A 26,261-nucleotide genomic window follows, 5' to 3' on the forward strand; every position below is an offset into this window, starting at 1 on the left:
CGTGTCGTGTACTACACGGGGACGTGGTCTCGCCGACCCGTTCACAGGTACCAAGGGCCCTGTGACCAGGGAAGGTCCCTAAGGGCTGCAGCATATGTTGTGCCACCCTAAGGGACCCCTCACCTAACACATGCACACTGCCATTGCAGATTGTGTGTGTCGGTCGGGAGAAAAAGGCAAAGTCGACTTGGCATCCCCCTCAGGATGCCATGCACACAAAATGCTGCCTGTGGCATAGGGAAGTCACCGCTCTAGCAGGCCTTACAGCCCTAAGGCAGGGTGCACTATACCACAGGTGATGGCATACCTGCATGAGCAATATGCCCCTACAGTGTCTAGGTCTATTCTTAGACATTGTAAGTACAGTTGTGGCCATATTAAGTATATGGTCTGGGAGTTTGTCAAAAACAAACTCCACAGCTCCATTATGGCTACACTGAAGTTTGGTATCAAACTTCTCAGAATAATAAACCCACACTGATGCCAGTGTCGGATTTATTAAAAAATGCACACAGAGGGCATCTTAGAGATGCCCGCTGTATTATACCCAATTGGTCAGTGCAGGACTGACTAGTCTGTGCCAGCCTGCTGCTGAGAGACGAGTTTCTGACCCCATGTGTTGAGGGCCTGTGTGCTCTCTGAGGACAGAAACAAAAGCCTGCTCTGGGTGGAGGTGCTTCACATCTCCCCCCTGCAGGAACTCAAAGCCTCAAAGGTTCAGGTTTCGTGTTACAATGCCCCAGGGCACTCCAGATAGTGGAGATGCCCGACCCCTGGACAAAGCCCCCACTTTTGGCGGCAAGTCCAGGGGAGATAATGAGAAAAACAAGGAGGAGTCACCCACCAGTCAGGACAGCCCGTAAGGTGTCCTGAGCTGAGGTGACCCCTGCCTTTAGAAATCCTCCATCTTGATTTGGATCCCAATAGGAATAGGGATGTGCCCCCCTCCCCTCAGGGAGGAGGCACAAATAGGGTGTAGCCACCCTCAAGGACATTAGCCATTGGCTACTGCCCTCCCAGACCTAAACACACCCCTAAACTCAGAATTTAGGGGCTCCCCAGAACCTAGGAAACGAGATTCCTGCAACCTGAAGATGAAGAAGGACTGCTGACCTGAAGCCCCGCAGAGAAGACGGAGACACCAACTGCTTTGGCCCCAGACCTACCGGCCTGTCTCCCCACTTCGAGAAAAATCTGCAACAGCGACGCGTCCCCCAGGGTCCAGCGACCTCTGAAGCCTCAGAGGACTACCCTGCATCTAAAAGGACCAAGAAACTCCGAGGACAGCAGCCCTGTTCAACTAACTTGCAATTTTGCAATAAAGAAACAACTTTTAAAGACCACCCGTTTCCCACCGGAAGCGTGAGACTTTCCACTCTGCACCCGACGCCCCTGGCTCGACCTGTGGAAAACTAACTCTACAGCGAGGACTCCCCGGCGACTGCAAGCCCGTGAGTAGCCAGAGTTGACCCCCCTGAGCCCTCACAACAACGCCTGCAGAGTAAATCCAGAGGCTCCCCCTGACCGCGACTGCCTGCTTCAAGGAACCCGACACCTGGAAACCACACTGCACCCGCAGCCCCCAGGACCTGAAGGAACCGAACTCCAGTGCAGGAGCGACCCCCAGGTGACCCTGTGCCTATCGCAGGTGGTGGCTACCCCGAGGAGCCCCCCTGTGCCTGCCCTCATCATTGAAGAGACCCCCGGGTCTCCCCATTGATCTCTATTGCAAACCCGACGCCTGTTTGCACTCTGCACCCGGCCGCCCCTGTGCCGCTGAGGGTGTAGTTTCTGTGCCTACTTGTGTCCCCCCCTGTGCCCTACAAAAACCCCTTATCTGCCCTCCGAAGTCGCGGGTACTTACCTGCTGGCAGAGTGGAACTGGGGCACCCCTATTTCCATTGAAGCCTATGTGTTTTGGGCACCACTTTGACCTCTGCACCTGACCGTCCCTGAGCTGGTTAGGTAACTTTGGGGTTTGCCTTGAACCCCCAACGGTGGGCTACCTTGGACCCAACTTTGAACATTGTAAGTGCTTTATTTACCTGTGAACCTAACAAATACTTACCTCTCCCAGGAACTGTTGATTTTTGCAGTGTCCATTTTTAAAATAGCTTATTGCCATTTTTGCCAATACTGTACATGCTATTTTGATGATTTAAAGTTCCTAAGATACCCGAGTGTAATACCTTTCATTTAAAGTATTGTTTGTAAATCTTGAATCTGGGTTCTTAAAATAAAATAAGAAAATATATTTTTCTATATAAAAACCTATTGGCCTGGAATTGTCTTTGAGTGTGTGTTCCTCATTTATTGCCTGTGTGTGTTCATTTAAAGTATTGTTTGTAAATCTTGAATCTGTGGTTCTTAAAATAAAATAAGAAAATATATTTTTCTATATAAAAACCTATTGGCCTGGAATTGTCTTTGAGTGTATGTTCCTCATTTATTGCCTGTGTGTGTACAACAAATGCTTAAAACTACCCTCTGATAAGCCTACTGCTCGACCAGACTACCACAAAATAGAGCATTAGAATTATCTCTTTTTGCCACTATCTTACCTCTAAGGGGAACCCTTGGACTCTGTGCATGCTATTTCTTACTTTGAAATAGTACATACAGAGCCAACTTCCTACATTGGTGGATCAGCAGTGGGGTACAAGACTTTGCATTTGCTGGACTACTCAGCCAATACCTGATCACACAACTAAATTCCAAAAATTGTCATTAGAAACAGATTTTTAAAATTTGAGCTATTTTTCTAAATTTTTAAAAGTCCTGCTAGGGCCTTGTGTAAGTCCTTGTTAGCATTTCTTTTAGAATTTAAAAGTTTTGTACAAGTTTGGATTAAGTTCTAGAAGTAGTTTTTAGATTCTTAAAAAGTAATCCCAACTTTTAGAGAAATAATGTCTAGCACAGATGAGATGGTGGTGGAACTCAACCTCACCCCTTACCTGCATCTAAAGATGTCAGAGTTAAGGTCTCTCTGTAAGCTAAAAAAGATAAAAACTGGGTCCAACTCTACTAAAGTACAGCTCCTGGAGCTTTTGGCAGAGTTCAAAAGGTACCACCCCTCTGAGGATAATCCTTCAGATGGGGAAATTAGTGAACAGGAGGATGACTTCCCCCCTCCTGTCCTAAATAGGGAGAACAGGGTCCCTCAAACCCTGACTCCTCAAATCCTAGTCAGAGAAACTGGTTCTTCCATAGGGGAGTCCAATACCTCTGAAAACATTGAGGGCAGCCTCAATGAAGATGACCTCCTGTTAGCCAGGATGGCCGAAAGATTGGCTTTGAAGAAACAGCTCCTAGCCATAGAAAGGGTAAGAAAAGAGATGGGTTTAGCTCCCATCAATGGTGGCAGCAACATAAATAGGGTCAGAGAGAATACTGACATCCTAAAAATCCCCAAATGGATTGTAACAAAATATGAAGATGGTGATGACATCACCAAATGGTTCACAGCATTTGAGAGGGCTTGTGCAACCAGAAAAGTAAACAGATCTCACTGGGGAGCTCTCCTTTGGGAAATGTTCACTGGAAAGTGTAGGGATAGACTCCTCACACTCTCTGGTAAAGATGCAGAATCCTATGACCTCATGAAGGTTACCCTGATTGAGAGATTTGGAATCTCCACTGAGGAGTACAGGATTAAGTTCAGGGGGGCTCAAAAATCCTCGAGCCAGACCTGGGTTGATTTTGTAGACTACTCAGTGAAAACACTGGATGGTTGGGTAACTGGAAATTAAGTGCATGACTATGTTGGGCTTTATAATTTGATTATGAAAGAACACCTTTTAAGTAACTGCTTCAATGAAAAGTTGCATCAGTATCTGGTAGACCTAGGTCCAATTTCTCCCCAAGAATTGGGAAAGAAGGCAGACCACTGGGTCAAGACTGGGGTAACCAAAACTTCCACTGGGGGCGACCAAAAGAAAGGGGTTACGAAGCCTCCCCAGGAGAAAGTGGGTGACACTAGAAACAAAGAAACAGAGTCCTCTGTAGGCCCCCAAAAACCAGACCAGGTGGGTGGGCCCCGAGACACAACCCAAAACAAAGGTGGGTACCAGGGTAAGAACTGGGATGCCACTAAGGGATGGTGCCAAAACTGTAGACAGACAGGGCACCACACCAAGGATACTTCTTGTCCCAATAACAAAACCCCTAGCAAAATCCCAGGGGTGACCAGTGTAGCCATTGGGGATGACTCCTCAGATGAGGAGGTCTTCATAGCCTTCAACTGGAAAAAGGGCCCAACAGGTGAGTTGGAGATTCCAGAGGGAAGTAGACACTTCCACCACCTTCTGGTGAATGGAATCCCAGCCACTGCCCTGAGAGACACTTGTGCCAGTCACACTATTGTGCATGACAGGCTGGTGTTCTCAAAACAGTACATCCCAGGTGAGACTGCCAGAGTAAGAGTTAGCCCAGACAAGGTCACTGATAGGCCTGTGGCTTTTGTGCCCATAGAAGTGGGTGGGACTTTTAGCTGGAGAAGGGTGGTAGTCAGTACAGACCTCCCCCTTGATTGTCTCCTTGGAAATGACTACCCAGAGGCTAGTCAGAGCCCAAGAGAGGAACTGGTCCAGCGCCAGTACTCTCCCAAGGATTCTGGAGGTGCTACACCTGCAGTAACTACAAGTAGGCCCCAAAAGAAAAAGAAAGGAAAACAGAGTAGGAAAAGTGGACAACCTTTAGCCAAGGTTCCAGCAAGCCAAGGAGATTCTGCTCCAGTAGGGGAGAACTCAAAAAATGGCACTGGTAAAGTCCAACCTGACCCACAAGAAGTCCTGGCTAGTCAGGCAACTGTTGAACCTGAGTGGGTGGCTCCTCAGTTAACAGAAGAAAGAGTGGAAGAAGGGTGTTTACTACAAGATGTAGTAACCCCCCACTCTTACACAGCAGACAGGTACCCTGAACCCAAAGAAGCCTGTAACTTAGCTCCTTCCCTTGCAGGTACCACTTTGACCTCTGCACCTGACCGTCCCTGAGCTGGTTAGGTAACTTTGGGGTTTGCCTTGAACCCCCAACGGTGGGCTACCTTGGACCCAACTTTGAACCTTGTAAGTGCTTTACTTACCTGTGAACCTAACAAATACTTACCTCCCCCAGGAACTGTTGATTTTTGCAGTGTCCGTTTTTAAAATAGCTTATTGCCATTTTTGCCAAACCTGTACATGCTATTGTGATGATTCAAAGTTCCTAAGATACCTGAGTGAACTACCTTTCATTTAAAGTATTGTTTGTAAATCTTGAACCTGTGGTTCTTAAAATAAACTAAGAAAATATATTTTTCTATATAAGAACCTATTGGCCTGGAATTGTCTTTGAGTGTGTGTTCCTCATTTATTTCCTGTATGTGTACCACAAATGTTTAACACTACCCTCTGATAAGCCTACTGCTCGACCACACTACCACAAAAAAGAGCATTAGAATTATCTTTTTTTGCCACTATCTTACCTATAAGGGGAACCCTTGGACTCTGTGCATGCTATTTCTTACTTTGAAATAGTACATACAGAGCCAACTTCCTACACCTGTGTCAAGAAATTAGTACTAGTAGACAACAGCCTTCCAGGGAGAAAGCCGCATTGATCCTCATGAATAAGTCCTTGTGCCACTTACTGTACATACTGCTAGAATGTGTGTGAATAACTTCTAATCCTGGTTGAGAAGACTGATCGGGCGATATGAGCCTGGGTTTTCCAGTAGCTTATCCTTTTATTTAAAAAACTAACCACTGTGGCCCTAGAGAATGAAGGTAGAACCCTTCCCCCTTCTAATATTTCATTGAATATATTAACTACTATTTTGGCTATTTGGCCCTACAAAATCTTTAAAAATCCAACCAGGAGACAATCCTCACCAGGGGCCTTCCCATTAGGCACAACTCGTATTGCCTCTTTTACTTCTGAGAGAGTGATGGGAGCCACAAGTAAGGCTTGTGCTCCTTGGTCTAACCCTGGTAATACCAATGAGTCTTGGTACTGTTCAATTTCTGATGTATTTGCTTGTATTGTCTCAGTATAGAGCTCTGTGTAGTGTGAGACGTCTGAGTTAGATGAGCTTGTGAATGGAGAGCCAGTGAAGCTTCATGAAGTGCGGTGTGATGTGAGTGCAGCCTGGGAGTTCGAGTATCATCCTTGCAGCAGTGTTCTGGACGGTCACATGTCTGTGTAGGAGTTGTTTGGACATTCTGACATAGAGAGAGTAGCTGCAGTACAGAATGCTGGTGATGAGTGCTTGCGTGATGGTCTGTTTGATGTTTTGAGGCGACCATTTGTAGAACCTTTGCAGCTTATGTAGAATGTGGTAGACGGAGATGCACACTGTGTTGACTTGACCTGTCATGTTGAGCTTGTCATCTAGAATGACCCCTAGATTTCTTGCATGGTTTGTGGATGTAGGTGTTGGTCCTAGCTCTTATAGCCACCAAGTGGAGTCCCATGGTGAGGTCTTGTTGCTGACGGCCAATACTCCTATCTTGTCAGAGTTGAGCTTCAGGCGGTTGGTTTGGATCCACTCTGCTACCATGTTCATGCAGATGGTCAAGTTAATTCTGGTGGTGGTTGTCTTGTCCATTAGGGATAGGATGAGTTTGGTGTCATCGGCATAGGAGATGATGGTGATGTCTTGTAATTGAATTATGTTGGAGAGCATAGTTATGTATATTTTGAAAAGGGTGGAGCTGAGGTACCATCCCTGTGGGATTCTGCATATCAGTTTCATTGTCTATGATGTAAAGGATGGCAACTGGCCCTTTGGCTTCTTCCTGTGAGGAGCGTACAGATCAATTTGAGAGCGGATCCTTGTGTGCCAATCCCATTGAATCGTCTGCTAAGGGTTTTGAGGGTGACAGTGTCAAAGGGCACGGAGGGGTCAAACAGGGTGAGGGTCGCTGTTTCTCCTTGGTCCAGGATGACTTGACTGATGTTAGTTGTTGTGGTGAGTGTTGTTTCAGTCCCGTGGTTCTTTCCAAATCTGGATTGAGTTTTGTCTAGAAGATGCTGAAGTTCGAGGTGGGTTGTGAGTTGTTTGTTGATGACATTCTCTAACATTTTGACTAGATGACTAGATAGGGGAGCAGGGAGATGGGTCGGAAGCTGCTCAATTGATTTAGGTCAGCTCTGGGCTACTTGAGGAGGGCTCTGTAAGTTTCCATTAATTAGGGAAAGTGGCAGACATGATGGAGGTGTTGATGATGTGGGTCAGTGTGGTGCTGATTAGTGAAGTTCCCAGGTTGTAGATGTGGTGGGGGCATGCATCCATTGAGGCTCCTGAGCGGATGGTCAAATTATTGCTGCTGTGCTGTTTCTGTTGAGGATTGTCCATTCAGTCAAATGGCTGTCTTGGTTGGTGGTGGCTAGGTTTGAGATGAATTCTCTGGGGTTGGGTTGCTGAGCAAAGTTGCTTTAGATGTTTGCAATTTTGCTGTCGAAGAAATTGAATACATTTTCGCAGGGTTGTTGGGAGGCAGTGATGGTGTTAACAGTGGCTCAGAGCAAGGGGGAAATCCTTGACAAATCGGGAAGTCTCCTTGCAGCTGTTGGAGCTTCCTTCAATGAGGTCCACTAGTACATATTTCTTGGTATTTTGTATTTGCTGGTGATAGTATCTGAGTGCAACCTTGAAGGTTGTTTTGTCCGAAGTGACGTAGCTGGCTGTCAATTTCCTTACTAGCTATTTACAGTGTCATTTGATGGTTCTGAGATGTTTTGTGTACAAGCAGGCCTGCTTGTTTCATCTACTATGCTTTTTGGGTTTGATTGGCTTGATGGAGTTTGCGTAGTTCTTGATCCAGTTGCTAAAGTTGTAGATGTCCTTGTCAAGGTTGTATGAAAAACTGGGTTGATCTGTGCTGAGGGTACTGAGCCAGTCTGCTTCTGTGATTGTGTCCCAGCATGGGCTTGGAATGCTGAACCTTGTAAGGTTGTTAATATGAGGTGTGTTGATTTGGAAGTGGAAGATGGAGTGGTGTGGTGGAGTTGCATAGGATCCTGTCGCTTGTGGTAAAGATGAGGTCCAGTGGATGTCCTGTGGTGTTTCTTGGTTCTGAGTCAAGCTGGGTGAGTCAGATGTTTCTCAAGCTTTCGAGGAGTGCTGTGGAGCAGGGTTTGTTTCAGTCTGAGGGGAATGTGGGCTCTGAAGTGGATTCTGAGTGGAGCAACAAAGTCAGTGATGAGGATGGTAAAGGTGGCTCGTGTTCCAGGTGGTCGGTAGGCAAGGGTTCCCTTCAGGGTGAAGGTTTTGGAGACTTGCAGCTTGAACTATAGGTGTTGCATGAATGAAGTGGAGTTCTCTGCAGATTTTGTGCATTTGATGGCTTCCTCATGGATGATAATGAGTCCTCGTCCTAGCTTGTGAAGGTGGTCCTGTTGAATGATCTTGTAGCCCAATGGAAGAGCTGTGGCAATGCGAGGAGCCAATGAGGGATTGAGTCAGGTCTCTGTGATGAACGAGGATGTCAGATGCTTCACTGCTCAGCAGGTTCCATATTTCGGTTGTGTGTTCCAATGGGGCTACAAAAGACAGCAACTAACTCAACAGATTTATGACAGCCACAGGAATATCCCAGATATGTTTACTTCACCTAAATATTTCAGCTGAATGTTTGCGAAGAAACAAAGGAATAGCAAATGGAGTCAAACGAAGGATTGAATGTTACCCTTGTAATTCCTCATTTTTTTCGGGGATCCTGAGAGTCCAGCTTATAATGGGCTGACTTTTTCCACCAAAGGAGGTTCTGGTTCCTGTATTGTCAGTAACTGTTGGAGGGGTAAATACTGATCCATTTCCTGGGCCGCTCATAATGAGGGCCCAGGAAATGGATAATAGTTGGCAGCTGGTCTTTGTCTTGCCTTCGAGGTTCTCTGTGACTCGTCACGTCCATTGTAAACTTGTTGACTCATTTTGAGTTCCTTTGACTAATAACAGTATTCTTCACTCATTAATGACTTCTCATTTCAAACCATTTCTCTTCCAGTCTTCAAGTACTCTCAAAAGGGAGCAGCATTGTCTCCAGCTTCAGACAAACAGTGTGAGAACGGGGAGCTATTCAATCAGGGAACAGCAGACTGGACAAGAACAGGTAGGTACATCACTGCATGTTACTTCATTTTTGGACAAAAATGCTGTTCTGCAATAATTTGTAAATTGTTCCTCATAATTTGTTGTCTTCATTGTGGAGAAACTATTTCTTGACCAGAGCCTGTCATGAGGTTTACTGAAAGCCATGCATCAGACTCTTATTCCTATGCAGTATTCTCAAGAGGCAGAAATGATGCCTTATCCTGGGAGTGTATTTCGCCTGGGTTAGGAATGTTGCTTTGCTTACTTTTATTCAGAAATGTTTATAATATTGACATAATAGGCTCAGACAGTTAGTGATTCACTGCATAAGCTGTAGCATTAATATTTTGTTTGTGTTAGAGGAAAGGTTATTTTTGAATACTTACAATGAAACGCGAACATAACCCAAGATTCATAATTTCAGAAGTTGTATGCATTGCTTGTGTTTGCCTCTGGTGGAGACTAGGCACGGGAGGTTGTGTGCATTTACTGAAATGTGATTAAAAATACACTCGAAATATGCACAATTTACTTCTGCAGGTCTTCTACTATCATGTAAACTATTTCAAGTTAACATGCTCAGAAATCATGTATTTTCTGCAAACACAATGCTACATATCATCCCTCCAAGATGACCCTACTGGTTGAATGAGCTGATTTAGATTGTTTGAGATTTAAACACAAGGATCAAGAGTTTCCAGAGGAATTAATGGTTCAATTTAGAAATTTCGAATTGGTTACAGAAGTGGATGACATAGATGGGAAAGAACAGGACAGAGCTGGATTAGCGTTTGTCTCTGTAAACAAGGGGCTGGTTAGATTGATTTAGTTTTTTTGTAATTCTTGCTGGGGTTCAGCTTGCCAGCAGTTGGGGTAAGTGAAGAGGTTAACCAATAATGTATTATTTCTGCCAGAAAATTACCCTGACAATAGGTCCCATAGTGGTGATTCCCATTTTGATATTGCTCATATAAGTATTGTTCCAGAAAATAAAATATGTATGCCTTAATGATTTAAATCACAGTTTCTTGGTTTCACTTCCCCTCTTTGACAGGACGTGGATGTGAGCGGTGCCCTAAGGACTGGCTGCTCCATGGAGATATCTGTTATTACTTCTCAAAAGACAAGGAGGTTAAAACCTGGAGCTGGAGCCATGAAGACTGCTCTTCAAGGGGCTCTCGCATGCTAGTGATAAAGGACCAGGCAGAGCTGGTAAGTCAATAGTGATACAGGACAAGGTACAGCTGGAACGTCAATAGTCTAACAGGACAAAGCAGAGCTAGTAAGTTATTATTGATACGGGACAAGGTAAAGCTGGTAAGTCATTAGTGATAAAGGATCAGGCAGAGCTGATAAGTCATTAGTGATAAAGGACCAGGCAGAACTGGAAAGTCATTAGTGATACAGACCAAGCCATAGCTGGTAAGTCATTAGTGATACAGAATGAGGAACGGCTGGTAAGTCGTTATTGATTCGGGACAAGGCACAGCTGGTAAGCTATTAGTGATTGTACTGCCACTTGTTGAATTTTGTTTTGACCAATGACTTTGTGTTTCACCACTGCGCATATTAGTTGCTCAATGTTCACCAGTAGCACATGGTATGTTTTGTTCAGTTGAGCCGCCTATTGGCTTTGACATGGCATTAGCCATTACTTTCTGTATTCAGTTTAGCCGCCTATGGGCTTTGACATTGCATTAGTCATTACATTCTGTATTCTGCCTATTGGCTTTGACATGGCATTAGCCATTACTTTCTGTATTCAGTTTAGCCGCCTATGGGCTTTGACATTGCATTAGCCATTACATTCTGTATTCTGCCTATTGGCTTTGACATGCTGTATCCAGTCTAGCCGCCTATTGGCTTTGACATTGCATGCCTATTGGCTTTGACATGATGTATTCAGTTTAGCTGCCTATTGACTTTGACATGCTATTAGATATTCTGCCTATTGGCTTTGACATGATATCATATATTACATTTTGTATTCAGCTCCGCTGCCTATTGGCTTGGACATGATATCATATATTACATTTTGTATTCAGCTTAACTGCCTATTGGCTTTGACATGATATTATACATTGCATTTTGTATTCAGCTCAGCTGCCTATTGGCTTTGACATGATATTATACATTGCATTTTGTATTCAGCTCAGCTGCCTATGGGCTTTGACATGATATAAGACATTGCATTTTGTATTCAGCTTAGATGCCTATTGGCTTTGACATGACACTAGACATTGCATTTGATATTTAGGTTAGCTGCCTATTGCCTTTAACATGACATTGCATTTGATACTTAGGTTAGCTGTCTATTGCCTTTAACGTGGAGTTAGATCTTGCAGTTGAGAATCCAAGCTGTATTTTTCCAAGCTGTGTTTTTGCACCAGATGAACCAAGATGTTTTGCTCTCACAGTAGACTAGACCTGATAAGAGAGGGTACATGGGCGTTGTTTTTCCTCGCTTGAGCTTGGGAACAGGAGTAGTCTTGGAGACCTGGCCAGTCTCCAAAAGGCTTGCTCAGTTTCCCAGGTCTGAGAGGAGGGGGCACACCTTTGTAACGAATGTAACAGGCTGCAGAGGGTCAGATTCGAATCTGCCGGACCTCGTGCTGGAGCTTGGCGCCAGCTGCCAGCATCCCGTGTGGGTAGATGAAACTCTTTCTCGCGGCTGACAGGGGTCATCAGCTTGCAGACCTTAGAAAGATGTAGCTGTAAATAGTTCCTACACGGTGAAGTATTTGTTTTGCTTTGCATTCAATATCTTATAAATATAACCTGCTGTGTATATTGCAAACTGATATATTTTGTTTGATTAACGCGGACTTGAAAGCTACTAATTCGTCATTCATATAACAACAATAAAAGTCTTCTTTGACCTCAGAAGTGCATTTCTGTTGTGTTATGTTAGTGCTTAGAAACTAGATAAGAGAAAAAGCACTACAATTGGTACCAGGAGTGGGGTGTCGGTCATTAAGAGGTGATTAAGAAGGGGTTTGACGAGTTAGTAGATTTCTAAGTGCACACTTTAAAAGTGTAATTGTTTTTTGTTGTTTGGAGAATTACAGAAATTGTTTTCTGTTTGGAGAATCACAGTAGCACGGCAGACCATGTCTGAGAATACATGTGTTGATGAACTGCCTGATGGTGCTAAGAAAAACTGTGAATTGTTTTCTGTTTGGGGAATTACAGAAGAAAATGCATGTGTAGCTAAAATGCCTGATGTTGTTTTGAGAAATAATTCCCGTTGTATATATGTAGAAAACGTGTGTTTTGGAAGTAATGATGACAGAAAGGTCTGGATACCTTTATCTGCTTACAGAGAAATGCAGGAGAAATGTAGGAAGTTGGAACATGAAAATAGGAATTTACGTGAGCAAATTAGCCAGGATACAATAATTCAAAATAATGCTGAAAGTTATAAAAATGAAGAATCTTTCTTGTCCCATTCCAGTAATGAGGGGGTTAAGACAGCTCCGAGCTGCACTGAGTTTCCGTGTGAGCCAGGGTTTTTGGCAGCCAAAGTGCATTCCTTAACTGATAACATGGACGAGAGAGCTCAGAATGTGATTTACGAGTTGATTTTAGAGCAAGACACCCCGAGTTTCATTAGCTTGTTTGATTTTTGGAAAAAGAATAGCCCTCATTTGAGAGAAATCCTAACACTTTTGTATATGGTCACTGTGAAAAATAATATGCAGCTGCGCGCTTGTGATTTGGCAAATGAAATAATGCAGACTTTAGGTTTCTGCGCAGTGCAAGAAGGAAATACTTATGTACATGTAACTCAAGAACAAGGAAAGAAAATAGTGCCCCTAGCTAGAATCATACAATGGATCTGGTATTTGCAAGACAGGGCTAGAGTACCACAGGTAAAAGAATTACCAATGAAATTGAGTGCACCATTTGAATTCGTGTACACTGAAGATAAAAAGCATGTTTGTTTTACTAATGATTCATTGACTGAAATGTTGCTTTCTGGCACAGTAGAAGGAACAGCGTTGTATAATGTGTGTCAGATTTTAAAGCAAGAGCTACGTGAGATGTGTCATTTTTACGCTGATTTTTGGTTCATTGCTAATGTTTTAGCACCTAACTGGTTCAATTACCTTGCAGATGTTAATGAGAAAAATTCAGAGAGAGAAGTGTACACCCAGAATTCTGCCTTAGTGGGGATGGCTAAGTGGGTGCCCCAGAAATGTGAACAGCTGAGAGAAAAGGCCACTTACAGGTGGGCAGAGATGAGAGAGATGCACATTCCCCTAGATTTGATAAAAACTGTGCAGCACGCACAAAAGCAATCTGTCATGCAAGCAGTCACAGAGCAGTTGGGGAGAGGAAAGTTACCAGGACAGAAATGGCAAATTGATCAGGTTTTAGGGAGAGTGATTGCTGCAAATTACCAAGGAAAAATCGAAATTATGCTGATACCCAGAAAATAATCTGATTCATTCAAACAAATTGGAGACAGAATGGCCCAAATTGGCAAAAATGCAGTGAATGGAGGTTTGGTAAAGAATGAGTCTGCCCCAGCCCTTCTGACAGTGCAAGAAAAGGGAAGCTGTGGCGCAGCAGATAAAAACCTCCGTGCTGATGTGTGGGCTGAAGCCCCAAGTGACCCTCCAGAACCTGCAGAGAATATAACAAAGGGCCTCAAAAACGTCCTGCTGATTATAAAACAGGGAAAGAAAGAGGAAGGGTGCAGTTTAAATGAAAAATGTTATTTGCAAGAAAAGTCATACTTGTTTCTTTTGCAGATCCTACCACGTTTCGCCACTGTCCCTGAGTGCGCTGTGTGGTCCCCCTTCCGGTGTGTGCGTGTGGGGTCGGGGAAGGGACCGAATCCCCAACCTGAACCTGACTGAGTAAAGTGCCAGCACCATGGATCCATTTTGCGCAAACTGCGCCTTCAGTTCAAGTTCAACTTGTTTGCTGTGTTTTTTTTTTTTTTTTTTTCCCTCTCGTATGGAACTCTGACTTTTGCTTATCTTCCAGCAAACCTTTCAGGTGGACCGTGCCTCTTTACATGAGCAGAACTCATGCCACATCAAATTGCTAACACTGTTGAATTAGAGACTCACTCAGAGTATAAAAATTGCCCAGTCTTTTCTATGTAGATGTATCTGATGTGAAAGGTTATGAAATCAATGTGTTAATCCACTTCTATTGCTTTACAGGGATTGCTTTGATCATAATGTTTTTTTTTGTGCTGATGTTTTTTTTTTGTTTGTTTGAAATATGAGATATGTGAAACAAAAATTCATTGGTCAAAGGGCGGAATGTACTGCCACTTGTTGAATTTTGTTTTGACCAATGACTTTGTGTTTCACCACTGCGCATATTAGTTGCTCAATGTTCACCAGTAGCACATGGTATGTTTTGTTCAGTTGAGCCGCCTATTGGCTTTGACATGGCATTAGCCATTACTTTCTGTATTCAGTTTAGCCGCCTATGGGCTTTGACATTGCATTAGTCATTACATTCTGTATTCTGCCTATTGGCTTTGACATGGCATTAGCCATTACTTTCTGTATTCAGTTTAGCCGCCTATGGGCTTTGACATTGCATTAGCCATTACATTCTGTATTCTGCCTATTGGCTTTGACATGCTGTATCCAGTCTAGCCGCCTATTGGCTTTGACATTGCATGCCTATTGGCTTTGACATGATGTATTCAGTTTAGCTGCCTATTGACTTTGACATGCTATTAGATATTCTGCCTATTGGCTTTGACATGATATCATATATTACATTTTGTATTCAGCTCCGCTGCCTATTGGCTTGGACATGATATCATATATTACATTTTGTATTCAGCTTAACTGCCTATTGGCTTTGACATGATATTATACATTGCATTTTGTATTCAGCTCAGCTGCCTATGGGCTTTGACATGATATAAGACATTGCATTTTGTATTCAGCTTAGATGCCTATTGGCTTTGACATGACACTAGACATTGCATTTGATATTTAGGTTAGCTGCCTATTGCCTTTAACATGACATTGCATTTGATACTTAGGTTAGCTGCCTATTGCCTTTAACGTGGAGTTAGATCTTGCAGTTGAGAATCCAAGCTGTATTTTTCCAAGCTGTGTTTTTGCACCAGATGAACCAAGATGTTTTGCTCTCACAGTAGACTAGACCTGATAAGAGAGGGTACATGGGCGTTGTTTTTCCTCGCTTGAGCTTGGGAACAGGAGTAGTCTTGGAGACCTGGCCAGTCTCCAAAAGGCTTGCTCAGTTTCCCAGGTCTGAGAGGAGGGGGCACACCTTTGTAACGAATGTAACAGGCTGCAGAGGGTCAGATCAAATCTGCCGGACCTCGTGCTGGAGCTTGGCGCCAGCTGCCAGCATCCCGTGTGGGTAGATGAAACTCTTTCTCGCGGCTGACAGGGGTCATCAGCTTGCAGACCTTAGAAAGATGTAGCTGTAAATAGTTCCTACACGGTGAAGTATTTGTTTTGCTTTGCATTCAATATCTTATAAATATAACCTGCTGTGTATATTGCAAACTGATATATTTTGTTTGATTAACGCGGACTTGAAAGCTACTAATTCGTCATTCATATAACAACAATAAAAGTCTTCTTTGACCTCAGAAGTGCATTTCTGTTGTGTTATGTTAGTGCTTAGAAACTAGATAAGAGAAAAAGCACTACAGTGATACAGAACAAGGCACAGCTGGTCAGTTATTAGTGATCATGACAAGGTACAGCTGGTAAGTCATTAGTGATACGGGATAAGGTACAGCTGGTAAGTCATTAGTGATAAAGGATCAGGCAGAGATGGTAAGTCATTAGTGATAAAGGACCAGGCAGAACTGGTAAGTCACTAGTGATACAGGAGAAATGACCACGCAGAGCTGGTGAGTTGTTAGTGATACAGGACAAGGTACAGTGGTAAGTAATTTGTGATTCGGGACAAGGCACAGCTGGTCAGTCATTAGTGATACGTTACAAGGTACAGCTGGTTAGTCATTCGTGATAAAGGACAAGGCAGAGATGGTAAGCCATTAGTGATAGAGGACAAGGTTCAGGCTATGAGGGGTTAATGGTACTAGACAAGGAGGAGCTGTTAAGGTATTAGTGATACAGGACAAACCAGAGCTGGTGAGGTGTTAGTGTTACAGTATAAGGCACAGGGTGTAAGGGCTGGCGATTTTAGACCAGACAGAGCTGGTAATGTGTTAGAGATATTGAACAAAGCACATGTAATAAAGAGTTACTGATACAGTGCAAAGTAGAGCTTGTGGGGTATTAGTGGTACAGGACAAACCAGAGCTGGTAAGGTGTTAGCAATACAGTGCAAGGAACAGCTTTTAAGGGGCTAGTGATATTATACCAGACAAAACTGGTAAGGTGTTAGCAATACAGTTCAAGGCACAGCTGGAAAGGGACTAGTGATGTTATACCAGACAGAGCTGGTAAGTTGGTAGGGAGCTAGTACAAGGCACAGGTGATAAAGAGTTAGTGATACAGTACAAAGTAGAGCTTGTGAAGTATTAGTGATACAGGACAAAACTGAGCTGTGAAGGTGTTAGTGATACAGTGGAAGGCACAGCTGATAAGGTGTTAGTGGTACAGCACAAAGTAGAGCTTGTAAAGCATTAATGATATAGGTTGAAGCAGAGTTGGTATGGGAGCAGTTATACAGGACAAAATTCAGTGTGACCAATGTGCCTAGACATTGGTCCTTTGCTCACTGTGCCAGAGGGTTGAAGCTATACTTCAATGGTAGGGCCTAAGGGCAGGACTGGCCATTGTGAAACTTTGCAATTTCCCAGTGGCCTCCAGACTTTCAGAGGAGAACGAGCTTCCATGGCAAAACTGTCTCTACAGAGGTCATTCTGTTCACAGCCTCCTCTGGTGTGGGCTGGATTTAACATTTTTCCCAGGGCTGATGTTGATTTCTAGGCTGATCTTGCAAGGCCTAAATATGTCATAACAGGTCTGAGATAGTTTGTGTTTGCCTCTGGTGGGGACTAGACATGGGGGGCAGTGCTGGAGTCTTCCTAGAGGAGCAGGCCCAATGCTGATATGCTTAGGCTGGTCTCTGTTTCGAGTGGCATAGTGGGTGAAAAACAATGGACTAGAATGCTGCCTGCATGATCACAGTAACTGAGAACAAGTCAAGCAATCTTTCCATCAATGTGTTGCTTGTTCTTGCGTCAGTTATGAGCACAAGATTTAAATCATTTGCTAAGTAGAAGAATAGTCTGACAACCAGATCACTTGATTTCTTACACTTCAGCCATGTATTCTCCGCAACCTCTTTGTCAAAGTTCTCACTTCTCTGTTAGATACAATGTTTTCTTCTTACTTGTCTGCTCTGTTACCCGGGGAGAGTGAGGTTAGGTATGCAATGGGTGAAAGGAGAAGAAATAGCAACTTGACTGAGCACTGCTGCCTACTTCAGAGCATGGTTATTTATTATAGCAGATGAGCTGAACCAGGATGCTTTCTCACTGACTGCCACTAGGGGGCATGGCGGGGTGCTACTTGGTCAAGGACGTGTGATTAACTGTAAGGCCAGATAAAAGTTTTCTGAAAAACTTCATCTTGGAAATATAGGGGCATATTTATACTCTGTTTGCACCGAATTAGTGTCATTTTTTTTTACTCTAATTCGGTGCAAAACTAACTCCATATTTATACTTTGGTGCTAGACCCCTCTAGCACCAAATTTATGGAGTTAAAGTCATTTTTTGAAAGTGGAGACCTACTTTGCCTTAATGAGATGCAAGGTAGGCGTTCCCGTGCAAAAAATGACTCTATGGCCTTAACGCCATATTTAGGGGCATATTTATACTCTGCGGCATATTTATACTCTGTTTGCACCGAATTAGCGTCATTTTTTTTTACTCTAATTCGGAGCAAATCTAACTCCATATTTATACTTTGGTGCTAGACCCATCTATCATCAAGGCCCTGATTTAAACTTTTTTTGCACCGCATTAACGTCATTATATGACGCAAAAGTGGCGCAAACTTACAAGATATTGGCCCTTATTTATACTTTTTGCTGCAAAACTGCACTAACTCAGTTTTGCACCAAAATGTTTAGCACCGGCTTGCACCATTTCTGTGCACCAGCCGGGCACCATATTTATGGAATGGTGCAAGCCGGTGCAAAGGGTAGGCTAGAGTAAAAAAAAATGACTTAAGTCGGGTGGGGCTGGTAGTATAGAAGAAGAGGGTTTAGCACCAAAAAACGACTTTAGGCAGGTTAGAGTAAAACAAAATGACTCTAACCAGATTAGCGTCATTTTATGGTGCTAAACCTACCATGCCCATTTCAGGGCCCCCTATGGCACTTAAACAAAAAAAATAATAATTAAATACAATCTTATCTGTACTTACCTGGGATAGGGTCCCCCATCCTCCGCAGTCCCTATGGTGTGGGTGGGGGTGCACCTGGGGCCTGGGGAGGGCACCTCTGGGCTTATTCCATGGTGTTGCACCATGTAAATAGGCCCACAGGTCCCCTAACCCCTGCCCTGACCCAGGTCTTAAAAAATGGGGCAAAGCTTGCTTTGCCCCATTTTTTGACCCCTCCTCCCTCCCTTGCACCATTTTTACATGGGAGTATAAATATGGTGTTAAAGCCATAGAGTCATTTTTTTGCAGGGGAACGCCTACATTGCATCTTATTAAGGCAAGATAGGTTTCCACTTCCAAAAAATGACTTTAACTCCATAAATTTGGTGCTAGACGGGTCTAGCACCAAAGTATAAATATGGAGTTAGTTTTGCACTGAATTAGAGTAAAAAAAAACGGACGCTAATTCAGTGCAAACAGAGTATAAATATGCCCCTTAGCATCAAAAAATGATGCTAATCTGGTCAGATTAATTTATTTTGACTCAAAACTGCCTAACGTCATTTTTTTTAAAGCTAGCCTACCCTTTGCACCGGCTTGCACCATTCCATAAATATGGTGCCCAGCTGGTGCTAAAAAATGGTGCAAGCTGTTGCAAAACTTTTTGGGGCAAAACTGCCTTAGTGCAGTTTTGCACCAAAAAGTATAAATAAGGCCCACAATCTCTGAGTGTTCGTGTGTGAACATACATCCTCTTAGCTCGTAAGGCAGAACTAATCGCCCTTAAGTGCTGATCTGTATCAAACTCATGCCTTTTAAAAGGTAGGAGAGACAAATGATTTCATTTAGTCTGGCATTAGTCAACACCTTTCTTTTGTAAGAAAAGCTATTTAAAAAATATAGAATTCTATACAAATTGCTATTATCAATGTTGTTTACACCAACCTAAGCATACAGTTCAAGGAAGGCTTCCTTCAATGCCAGCGATGGTTGGGCGGTGTTATTGTTTTTGTAATAAACATTATTTCAGTGTTCTTCTTTCCATTTCTCTATTTTTATATTTTGGAAACTAAAAAGCAGACAAGGAGCCTAAGGGCCTCATTTACAAGAAACGGGCGCATCAGAATCGATGCACCAGTTTTCTGGGCCAGCCTCAGAGCCCTTAACGATGTCACGGCAGCGCTGCACTACAGTTAAAAAATGACACTACTCCAGCACTGCGTGGAAGGCTCCCATGTTAAAAAGCCCTGCGTCAGTTTAACACCTGCTCTCTTTATTATCATTTTATGGTAAAATGGGTGTGGCCACGGAGCTGTGATGAGCACGAACGTGGAGTGCACAGCACTCCCCCTCAGTGCGCATGTATGTTTGACCGGCCAGTTTGTAACTGTGGCGCAGTGTAGGGGACTGCTTGCACCGCCGCAGCAGCCAATAAAAGTGACGCCACTGTGGCACAAGGTGCTCGTAAATAAGCACTTGTAGAAGTTTTCTTCTGTATTCCCTGCTATTGGGTAAATGTTAACTGTGGCACGCTCTGCGTGTTACGACTCTGTCTATATCAATTAATTCACTTGGTAATTAGTGCCATCTAGTGGAAAATTAAGAATTTGCCCCTTACTGTGGACCAGTTTTCACTTCAGTACGCTGCACAAACCGCTCAAAACCCCAAATATTTCCCACCTACTTAATATTTAAACAATCATTAGCAAAGACAGATTGGCCTTTCTAATGTTTTTTTAACCACGCACTACAGCATAGCGTCTGCTGTGCATTATGGCATAAAAATAAAGCGCGACGATAAGGCTGCCATGCTATTTTATACTCACGCATTCAACATGCATGCGGAGGTCTACAAAATTGGGCACAGAGACATTTAGGGGTCGCCTGGGGTCGCAGCTGTGACTCCCAGCTTGCCCTTTGCAACCCCTGGCCTCAGAGGTGACAAATTCATTGTCTGGAACACAGTGGCAGCTCGTCCTTATGTTCGTCTGTTGGGAACTCGCTCTCTTCGTTTTCTGTCAATTTTTATTACACAAATAGTGAACAGTAGTGATTCATTCACTATTAGTGTAATAGAAATTGAGTAGTTAGCTAGCATATACCCTTTCTTGGCAGCTGAGGTAAGTAAAAATGCTTTTAAATGTGTGTTGTGTGCCTGCTTGTGGGTGAGAGTGTGTTTATGTAAGAGCGAGTGTTTGTACGAAAAGCTATTTAAAAAATATGAAAATATATAACTGTCTGTCTGTGTGTGTGTTCGTGTGTGTGTCATTTTGGTTAATTGACTCCATAAAATTACGTTTGAGGTTTTTTTTCTGTACCGATCTGGGTTGGATTTGCACTTTAAAAACAACTGAGCGTGAAAGCGCTGCTTTAAAACTCACAAAAAAACAGCCACTGGCAAAAGCAGTAGATCTCCCTAGATTAGAGCTATTGGCTTTGTCAATGTGTTTTAGCTCTATTGCACAGCATTATGACTAAAACGAAAGGAAAAAAAGTACTGTGGCGGTCAGCACTGACTGCAGACACTACTTTCAGTCTAATACCACCTGACCTACCAGCGCTCTGAGGTGAGATGCGAGGGGCCGGTTACACTCTGTAAAAATCACAACTCACTAATGCAGATCTTGTCTTGATGCAGCACGTGACATGCTCCTGTAGAGTAATTATATCTGTAAAAACTTCATTTCATCTAAGCCTTGTGTGATTTGCATGTGGCAAGATATGTGAAGGTTCACAACTAGGTCAATCAGGAATAGTTTTTGTGGACGTGCATAGTCAGTAGGTCCATATGGTCTCATGTTTGACATCTGCAGCTCTTCCTCAAGGACCTGAAAGGAAAAGCTATAAAGAAACCCTCTAAACAACACCTTTTATATAACAGGTCATGTGGCTGTTGCCGAATCTTTGCATTAACCCGTGTTACTAGTAATTCAAAGGTAATCTTCATCGACTTTGCAAGGAGGAAATGCTGATTTGGTTTGATTTTTTTTAGAGCAGACGCACAGCAGCATCTTTTAACGTAGCCTTAAGTAATATTACAGATATAGCTGATAATGAATGGAAATCAAACTTGAAAACGTCCTTTTCAGCAAGCGTGAAGGTCAGATGCGGTCTCTGAAACAATCAAAATTATATTCCTCCTTTCACTGAGAATATATCCGAAATCTATACTTCTTCAATAAATGGCCCATAAATGAGTTTGTCCTGTATGATATGTTGGCTTCCAATTTCCTCTCTCCTTTCTCTTTTCCACACAAGTGCCCTAGAAGTTCCTTGTTGCCCTCGTCTAGTTTTTGTTCTAACTTTAAAGCCCCTGTTCGGTGTGTGCCAAACGTTTGTTGTATCAGACTAAATTGTGTGTAATCTATCTACATTGTGTGATTACTTTCTTTTAACACAAGATGGCGGTGTAACATTTAGCAGACTATGACACCAGGCTACAGAAATTACTCAAATTAGTGTGTCAGGTAAGATAGATATGAAATTGCTCTAATCAGAATGACTGTGGCTCGACATCCTGTGATTCTCTGCAAATTACTTAAGGCCTCATTGCGAGGCTGGCTGCCCAAGGACCGCCAGCCTCGGGGTCAATGTTGGACCACCGCATCTGTGGCGGTCTGACAGCCACAATACAACCCTGGCAGGAGGAACGTCAGGGGCCCCACCTCCACTGGGAATGTGTTTCTCGACGTTATGACGGTCGTCTGAGTTGTACTCAGCCAGAGCGGCGTTGAGTTGAACGCCTCCTGGCTAATTACACCTCAGCTTTCCACCAGCTTTCTCATGGCATGGGTCCCTGCCATGAACAAGCTGCTGAGAAGCCGGTGTTGGGGGCCATATAGGGCCCCTGCACTGCCAATGTCCATGGCATTCTCCACACTATAGTACACACACCTGTCATCACAGACAGAGGTCTAAAAGGAAATGCTAGTCAGTGATGCCATCATTACTGTCTTGGTTTATGTCCTAAATAATGTCATAAACAATGTCATAAAACGTGTCATGGGTGATGTCATATGTGAGGTCATAAATAGTGCATGGTGGGGGCGCACGTTATTTTCTATGTCCTGTGTCTTGTTTTCGGTGATGGACACCAGCTCCTTCCACCAGCCCATGAACAGGTTTGCGTAGCTGGGGGCAAAGCAGGTGTCCATCACCAAAGATGCAGCACAGGACATGGAGAATGCTATCCTATGGCTCTGTTTTATCAATTACCTTTTTATCATCTGGAGAGGAACTGTGGACACAGCGGAGACACTTGTGAACAAACATAGTTATTGCAAGAAACTAAAACTCATACCTTAAGCTAACTTAACTCACGCCCCCGCCATGCATAGATTTCTCATCAATAATTTTACTGCGAATGTTACAGAGATATAATCAGTGATGTCATATATGTCATGACCTATGTAATATGTGGGGGTAATTAGTAGTGCATGGTGAGGGCGTGAGTTATAGTTTCTTGCAATAACTATAACTATAAACTAAGGGGCATATTTATACTCTGTTTGCGCCGAATGTGCGTCAAAAGTTTTGACGCACAATCGGCGCAAACCCTGCCCCATATTTATACTTTGACGTCCGACCCCGCGGGCGTCAAAATTCCACCATGTGCGTCATTTTTTGGAAGGGGGAACCAGCCTTGCGTTAATTATATGCAAAGTAGGCGTTCCCTTCCAAAAAATGACTTTAAGGCCTGTGCCACTTATTTATACTCTGACGTCATTTTGACACACAGGAGGGGGTGGGCCTTAAAAAACGGCGCACAGCCTGATGTGCGTCGTTTTTTAACGCCTGGGTCAGGGCAGGCGTTAAGGGACCTGTGGGCTCGGAAGGAACCCAGAGGTGCCCTCCCCTGCCCCCAGGGACACCCCCTGCCACCCTTGCCCACCCCAGGAGGACACCCAAGGATGGAGGGACCCATCCCAGGGAAGTAAAGGTAAGTTCGGGTAAGTATTTTTTTCAGATTTTTTTTGTGCCATAGGGGGGCCTGATTTGGGCCCCCCTACATGCCACTATGCCCAATGACCATGTCCAGGGGACATAAGTCCCCTGGGCATGGCCATTGGGCAAGTGGGCATGACTCCTGTCTTTGCTAAGACAGGAGTCATGTCAATGGAGGTTGGGCGTCAAAAAAATGGCGCAAATCCGGTTTGAGGCCTGAATTTTGCCTCAGACCTGAAGTGCACCATTTTTTGACGCACAACCCCCATTTTCCCATACGCCGGCGCTGCCTGGTGTGAGTCATTTTTTTTTACACACACCAGTCCGCAGCGCCGGCTAACGTCATTCATTTAATAGATCGCCCGCATGGCGCGTGGGAATGGCGTTAGCCAGCGGTCAAATTTTTGACGCACAACTGCGTTGGCGCAGTTGTGCGTCAAAAAGTATAAATATGGGCCTATGTCTGCTGAATCTCTATGGTTTTGTATGTGTACAATTCGAATCTAACTATAGCACCCATGTAACTTTTGGTTTCTTAGTGGATTTCTAAGGTTTTTTTAATGCCATTTCCTAACTGTATTATTCCTGTAACCTTTGTTTTTTTCAGTGAATTTTTACATTTTTAACGTTAATTTCTAACAATAATGTCTCTCTAATCTTTGTTTTTTACAATGAATGTCTATGTTTTTCAGTGCTATTTCATAACTATTACTGCCATGTAACCTTTGTTTTTTCAATGAATGTTAAAGTTTTTTTTAAATGTAAAGTAATATTAAATTACCATATGTTAATCCAACCGCTGCCGTACACACCCTTCGGCTAGGACCTGTGGCAAACGCCCCACATGCAGCCAACCCGGGTGTCAGTGGTTTTCTGAGACTCTGAGTGGGTGTGTGAGTGGTTGTGTGAGTGGTTGTGTGGGTGTGTAAGGGGGCATGTGAGGGTTTGGTGGGTGGGTGTGAAAGTGGCTGTTTGGGTCTCTTAGTGGTATTGGTATGTGAGTGGAAGTGTCAGTGGTTTTGCTGCATGGGTGTGTGAGTGGGTGAGTAAGTGGCTGTGTGGGTCAGTGAAAGGGTGTGTATGTAGCTGTATCTGAGTGTGAGTGGGTGTGTCTGTTATTTTGTTGTACAGCTGTGTCAGTGGGTGTGTGAGTGCCTAGGTGGGTCTATGAGTGGGCGTGGTAGTTTTTTGGGGGTTTGTGAGTGGGTGTGTGCGTGTGTGTGTGTGTGTGAATAGGTTTATGAGTGGGAACGGCAGTGGCTGTGTGGGTCTGGGAGTGGGTGTAGTAATGGTTTCGTGGTTCTGTAAGTAGGTGTGGAAGTGGTTTTGTAGATCTGTGAGTGGGTGTGTGAGTGTGTGAATGGGTGCGTGAGAGGGAGTGTGAGTGTCTTTGTGGGTCTGTGAGTGGGTGTCGTAGGGGTTTCGTGGGTCTGTGAGAGGTCTTTGGAGTATGTGAATGGGTGTGCGAGTGGGTGTGTAAATGGGTGTGTGAGCGGGTTTGTGAGTGACTGTGTGGGTGTGTGAGAGACTGTGGTAGTGGTTTTGTGGGTCTGTGATTGGGTCTGTGAATGGGTGTGTGAATGGGAGTGTGAGTGGGTGTTTGAGTGTGTCTGTATATCAGTGTGTGAGTGGGTCTGTGAGTGTGCCAATGGGAGTGTGAGTGGCTGTGTGGGTCTGTGACTGGGTGTAAGTTTTTTTCATTGGGATCTGGAATCATGGATCCACTGCGGACCCATCTGAGGGCCACGCTGAGCACTGCAGAAGATTCACAGATCCTTGTGTGCTCTAAAAAATCATTTTTGGGCAACTTCTTTCTCATGAGGGGTCCCTTACAGACACCTCTATCCATTCCATGGAGTAAGGGTACCTCTAACCTGACCCCTTCAAACACTTTTAAGTTTTATTTTTTCCCCCGAGACCAAGTGGTGATGCACAATAGGGCGGCCGCAACTTTTCCCTCAGACTGCAGACAGCCAATCATGGTGGAGTGCATATTGACTGGCATAGAAGAAAACAACTTCCCTGGCAGTGTCATGGGGGCAAGAAAGCAGGGCGCTACATTTGTAAGATATCAGAAGGGTCACTGATTTGACTTCCTTTGTTCCGATTGGGGTACAGGAAGCTGAATGAATTTTCCCCTCACTCCTACCGTTGTTCCTTTAATTGATGGTTTTGTGGCCTTTTGTGTGAATTAGGCATTCAAATTATACTATTTTTACACCTAATGTCTTTAGGTTCTACGCTGTGGGATGAGAATGTTAGCAACTATAGAGCATGGGATTTCTGATTCAAATAAATTCTTCTGGTTAAGCTTTATGTGCAGTAGCAGCATCTCGCATAAGTTTGTCCCGCTTAGAGTACTGTCCCGCCAGCCAGAGAATTTGCCAGGAGGTAGCTAATTATGTGTTGTGGTCTAAGGAATCCTTAAACGAGTGCTGCAGTTTTTTCTTTTCCTCCGGCAGCATGTACGTTAAGGTGCCCATCCTCCAAGGTCTATTCTTTAGAATCAAAAGTTGCAACTACAATTGCAGAATGAATAGTTCATGTCCAGATGCACAGACAACCCCAACTTCGTAGTTGAAAGTTCAAGGAGGAAGAGCACTTTGAGCCAGGACGTGGCCTATTCTAGAGTCAGTAGCATGCATGCAAGAGAGAAAGCTATTGGATTTTCCTGTACAATGGAAAACCCAATATGGTTCCGGCAGCAGCCTCTTTAAGCACCATTCAGATGGCTGGTGGCCGAAAGCATCGAGTACCGGATCTATGTCTAACTTCCAATCACTACTGATCACTATTTGCAGATGACTTTCCATTAAGACCCTCTTCACAGCATTAAAGTAGGAAGATTTTTCGATATTAGGGGCACATATAAACCCAGTTCCCTGCATGTATCCTTGGACTGTTATTTTGGGGAAGACATAGAACCC

This window comes from Pleurodeles waltl, chromosome 7, assembly GCF_031143425.1.
Source record: "Pleurodeles waltl isolate 20211129_DDA chromosome 7, aPleWal1.hap1.20221129, whole genome shotgun sequence".
In the NCBI taxonomy this organism is placed as follows: Eukaryota; Metazoa; Chordata; class Amphibia; order Caudata; family Salamandridae; genus Pleurodeles; species Pleurodeles waltl.